Source organism: Dipodomys spectabilis, unplaced genomic scaffold (genome assembly GCF_019054845.1).
Source record: "Dipodomys spectabilis isolate Male_0828 unplaced genomic scaffold, ASM1905484v1 ptg000054l, whole genome shotgun sequence".
In the NCBI taxonomy this organism is placed as follows: domain Eukaryota; kingdom Metazoa; phylum Chordata; class Mammalia; order Rodentia; family Heteromyidae; genus Dipodomys; species Dipodomys spectabilis.
The window spans coordinates 9640911-9647001 of record NW_024870731.1 but is presented as its reverse complement, the minus strand read 5'-3'; positions in this window follow the sequence as shown (position 1 = coordinate 9647001).

Below are 6091 nucleotides of genomic sequence, written 5' to 3'. Positions count from 1 at the left end.
CCCTCAAATATTTGGAACATGCCAGATTATCCGTTAGAAAAGGTACAAGTAAAAATAACTTACTGATTTTTTTATTTTTTATTTTATTGTAAAGATGCTGTATAGAGGGGTTACAGTTACATGAGTAAGACAATGAGTACATTAGTTGTGTATCATTGCTACCCCTCCCTTCCTTTCCCATCCCCACCTCCCACACTCCTCCAACCCTACCCCATTCCCCACCCCCCACCCAAAGTTGTAAAGTTTGTTTCCCATATACTGTCCTGTGGGTATCCTTATTGCAATGGGTCATCCTGTGTCCTTGTTTCAGCATTTTGTTATTTCCCTTCCCCTCCGCAGATTAGACATATGTATATACAAGATGCAGGTGAGCAAAATCAAGTACAGTGACAACAGGGGATATGCCATAGGGGAAAGAACATACAAAAGAATTAATGACAAAAAATAAAATCACATTGTACATTTAAAACAATTTCAATAAAGACAGATCTCTTGTGTCCATATCTTGGGGTTCATTTCACTTAGCAACAACTTATATGGTCATATGTACTTGGCTTTTGATCTTTTCAGCTCTGGAAATTTTGGTTAAATATTTACAGAAAACTAAAATTAGATTCTTTTTTTATATGAACTTAGCATACTGTTATTGTTATGATAAAGGTTATATACAGAGGGGTTACAGTAACATAAATCAGGTACAGAGAACATTGCTTTTTGGACAAGGTCACCATTTTGTTCTTTTTTTTTTTACTTTAATTTTATTTTATTTGAGAACATACTGTACAGAGGGGTTACAATTACATGGGCAGAATAATGCGTACATTTCTTACCAAGCATTGCAACCTCCTCCTTTGTTTACCCTTCACCTCCCTCCCCAGACTCCCCCCTCCCCCCCACCCAATCATACCCCCCCTCCTACCACACCGACATTGTAAAGCTGGTTTTGACATGACATTTTGTACTTCTCATTGTTGCAACAGTTCCACCTGAATCCTTAAACGACTTGTTTGTCCCCATCTCCTCCACTTGTTAAACTGACATCAAATATAGTGAAAGCGGGGGTTATACTGTGGGGGAGGGACATACAAAGCAACAAAGAAATAATCTTATAAATGCGTTAGAAACACATGCATGAAAGAAACAAAAACATTCAAATACATATTTAAGGGTTCGTTTTCCTAACATCACATTATCTGACCTTTTCCGCTTGACTCATACCTATACTAGATGTTGCAAATAAGGGAAACCATGGGACCTATGTTTCTTTGGGCCTGGCTTACTTCACTTAATATAATTTTTTCCAAGACTTTCCATTTCCTAACAAATGGGGAAATGTCATTCTTTCTGATGGAGGCATAGAATTCCATTGTGTATATATACCACATTTTCTTGATCCATTCATCTACTGAGGGGCATCTGGGTTGGTTCCATATCTTAGCTATGGTAAATAATGCTGCAATAAACATAGTTGTGCTGGTAGCTTTAGTGTGGTCTTTTTTGTAAACATTAGGGTAAATGCCCAAAAGTGGGATTGCTGGGTCTTCGGGGAGTTCTATGTGAAGTCTTTTGAGGAACCTCCATACTGCTTTCCAAAGTGGTTGAACAAGTTTACCTTCCCACCAAGAATGAAGTAAGGTTCCTTTCTGTCCACATCCCCTCCAGCATCTGTTGTTGTTAGAGTTCTTGATTTTTGCTGTTCTAACTGGAGTGAGGTGATATCTCAATGTTGTTTTGATTTGCATTTCTTTTATGGCTAGGGATGTTGTACATTTCTTCATGTGTCTATTGGCCATCCTTCTTTCTTCTTCAGAGAAGTTTCTCTTTAAGTCTTTCGCCCACTTATTTACTGGGCAGCTGTTTCTTTGAGGATTTGTTGTTGGGGGGTTTAATTTTTTCAGTTCCAAGTATATTTTAGATATGAGACCCTTGTCCATTGTATGGCTAGTAAAGATCTTCTCCCAATCCGTGGGCTTTCTATTGATCTTGCTAGATATGTCATTTGCCCTGCAGAAGCTCTGCAACTTTATGCAATCCCATTTGTCCAGCCTTTCTTTGATTTGTTGTGTTTCCGGGTCTCTATTCAGAAAATTTCGGCCTGAGCCAAGGAGACCTAGGGTTTTTCCTATTCCATCCTGTAATGTTTTCAGAGTGTCTGCTTTGAGTTCAAGGTCTTTGATCCATTTGGAGTTGATTCTGGTGCAGGGTGATATATAAGGATCTAGCTTTAGTTTTCTACATGTAGTTAACCAATTTTGCCAGCACCATTTACTGAAGAGGCTGTCTTTCTTCCATTCTATTGTTTTAGCTCCCTTATCGAAGATTAGATGGGTATAGGTCTGTAGGTTCATTTCTGGGTTTTCAATTCTATTCCATTGGTCCTGACGTCTGTTCTTATGCCAATACCAAGCTGTTTTGATTACTATAGCTTTATAGTAGAGTTTGAAATTTGGTATTGATATTCCTCCAGCAGTGTTCTTTCCATTGAGAAACGTTTTTGCTATTCGGGGTCTTTTATTGTTCCATATGAATTTTTGGATTGCCTCTTCTATTTCCTTGAAGAATGAGGGTAGAATTTTGATAGGTATTGCGTTGAATTTGTAGATAGCCTTGGGAAGTATTGCCATTTTCACGATGTTAATCTTTCCAATCCAGGAGCATGGGAGGTTTTGCCATTTTTTAAGTTCTGTGTTGATTTCCTTTTTCAAGGTTTTAAAGTATTCATCATAGAGGTCCTTCGCTTCTTTAGTTAAGTTAATTCCTAGGTATTTTATTTTTTGTGGGGCTATTACAAATGGAGTTGTTTTCCTAATTTCAGCCACACTTTTCTCATTGTTGGCATACAGAAAAGCCATTGATTTTGGGGGGTTAATTTTATAACCTGCTACTTTGCCAAAGTTTTGAATTAGCTTGAGTAATTTGGGAGTGGAGTCTATGGGATTCTTTAAATACAAGATCATGTCATCTGCAAAGAGGGAGAGTTTTATTTCTTCTTTCCCTATTTGGATCCCCTTTATGTCTGCATCTTGTCTTATTGCTGTAGCTAGGCATTCTAATACTAGATTGAAGAGAAGTGGAGAGAGTGGGCATCCTTGTCTTGTTCCTGAGTTAAGAGCAAATGGCTTTAGTTTTTCACCATTGAGTATAATGCTGGCTGTAGGCTTGTCATATACAGCCTTTATTGTATTGAGGAATGTTCCATGGATTCCTAATTTTTCCAAAACCTTCATCATAAAGGGGTGTTGGATCTTGTCGAATGCTTTTTCTGCGTCTATTGAGATAACCATGTGGTTCTTATTCTTGCTCCTGTTGATGTGATGAATAATATTAATTGATTTGCGTATATTGAACCAGCTTTGCATCCCTGAAATGAATCCTGTTTGATCGTGGTGTATGATTTTTTAGATGAATTGTTGAAGTCGATTGGCCAAAATTTTGTTGAGAAGTTTTGCATCAATGTTCATCAAAGAAATGGGTCGATAGTTCTCTTTCTTTGATGAGTCCCTGCCTGGTTTTGGGATGAGGGTTATGATGGCTTCATAGAATGTGTTCGGTAGTGAGCTTTCTCTTTGAATTTCATTGAAGAGTTGGAGGAGAATTGGTGTGATCTGTGCTTTGAAGGCCTTGTAAAATTCTGCTGTAAAGCCATCTGCTCCTGGACTTTTCTTAGCTGGGAGGTCTCTTATTGCTGTTTCTATTTCAATGCTTGATATGGGCCTGTTAAGATAGTTTAACTCATCTTGGTTTAGTTTTGGCATGTCAATATTTGCTAGGAAGAGGTCCATTTCTGTCAAGTTCTCAAACTTGTTAGCATAAAGTTTTGAGAAGTATTCCCTTATAATGTTCTGAATCTTGGTTGTTTCCGTGGTGATGTTTCCATTCTCATCTCTGAGTTTATTAATTTGAGTGTGTTCTCTTCTTTTTCTGATAAGATTTGCTAAGGGTCTGTCAATTTTGTTAAGTTTTTCGAAGAACCAACTCTTTGTTTTGTTGATTCTTTCTATAGTTTTTTTGGATTCTAATTCATTTAATTCTGATTTAATTTTGATTATTTCTTTCCGTCTACTGGATTGTGGTTTATCTTGCTGCTCTTTTTCAAGGAGGTTTAGATGTGTCATTAAATTGTTAGTTTCAGATCTCTCCAATTTGTTGATGTAGGAGCTCAGAGCTATAAACTTGCCTCTGAGTACTGCCTTTGCTGTGTCCCAGAGGAGCTGGTATTTTGTGTGTTCATTTTTGTTGAATAGCATGAACATTTGAATTTCCTTTCTAATCTCTTCCATGACCCACTCATGATTCAGCAGTGTGTTGTTCAGCCTCCATGTGATACCGGACTTTCTTTGGTGGCTTTTGGTGTTGAGTTCTAATTTTATTCCCTTGTGGTGAGAGAGAATGCAAGGTATAACTTCAATGTTTCTGAATTTAGACAAGTTTGCTTTGTGGCCTAAAATGTGGTCTATTTTAGAAAAGGTTCCATGTGCTGCTGAGAAAAACGTGTATTCTGATGCTGCTGGGTGAAATGTTCGGCAGATGTCTGTTAAGTCTAGTTGATCTATGCAGCTGTTTAGATCTGCGGTTTCTCTGTTGAGTTTTGGCCGAGTTGATCTATCTAGTGGGGAGAGTGGTGTGTTAAAATCCCCAACAATTAATGTCTTTGCATCTATATGGGATTTGAGGGAAAGTAGTGTTTCTTGGATAAATTTGGGTGCTCCATTGTTTGGCGAATAGATATTTAGAATTGTAATATCCTCCTGAAGGAGAGATCCTTTAATTAGTATGTAGCGACCTTCTTTATCTCTTCTCATGAATTTTAATTTGAAGTCTATTTTATCTGATATTAGGATTGCAACTCCCGCCTGTTTATGGGGGCCGTTTGCTTGGTAGATTTTGTTCCAGCCTTTAACATTGAAAATGTGTTTGTTTTTATGGGCAAGATGTGACTCCTGCAGGCAGCAGATAGAAGGGTCTTGTTTTTTAATCCAACTAGACAGTCTATGTCGCTTAATTGGAGAGTTCGGTCCATTAACGTTAAGAGATAGGACTGAGAGGTATTTGGGAGTTCCTGCCATGTTATCCATCTTCTTGGGGGCTGCGAGAACTGGGTTCTTCCTATGGTTCTTGGATTCTCAGTTTGGGTGCAGTTTCTTGGCCTTTATTGCGGTCTTGTTGGTTTTCTATGTGTAGGACATCTTTAAGAATCTTTTGTAGGGCTGGTTTGGTGGAGATGTATTGTTTCAATTTTTCTTTGCTATGGAAGGTTTTTATTTGGCCTTCAGTTATGAAGGAGAGTTTAGCTGGATACAGTATTCTTGGTTGATAGTTGTTTGTTTTTAGGGCATGGCATACATCATTCCAGGCTCTTCTTGCTTTGATTGTCTCTGCTGAGAAATCTGAGGTGATTCTAATTGGTTTCCCTTTATAGGTGATTACCCTTTTCTCCTTGACAGCATTAAGGATCTTTTCCTTGGTCTGAGTTGATCCTGTGTGGATTATAATGTGACGGTGGGATGTCCTATTCTGGTCTGGTCTATTTGGGGTTCTAAAGGCTTCTTGTATCTGAACAGGCCTATCTTTTTGCATGTTTGGGAAGTTCTCTGCTAGGATCCTGTTAAACAAATTTCCTAGACCATTAACTTCTGTTTCTAGGTGCTCCTCTACACCCATTATCCTTAGATTAGGCCTTCTGATGGTGTCTTCCAGGTGTTGGATAGATCTATCATATTTCCTGGACTTGTCTTAGATGGTTGTATGTTCTTTCTCTATAATATCTAGGCTGTCTTCAATCCCTGAGATTCGATCTTCTGCATGGTCTAACCTGCTGTCAAGACTCTCCACTTTGTTTTTTATCTCTTTTCCTTCTAATTGGTTAGCTTTGATGGCTTCAAGTTCTTTGTTGAAGCTCTGTTTTAGGTCTTGTACGACTTTCTTTACTTCCTTAATTTGGTGTTCAGTGTTTGTTCTCAAATCACTTGGTTGATTGGTTATGGTTTCTTTGGACTCCCATTCCTTCTGTTGGGTTCCATTCAGCATTCCCTTTGTGGTCTCCCTGACTTCCTTCAGCTCTTTGTTAATGGATTCCATGAATGCCTTTAGT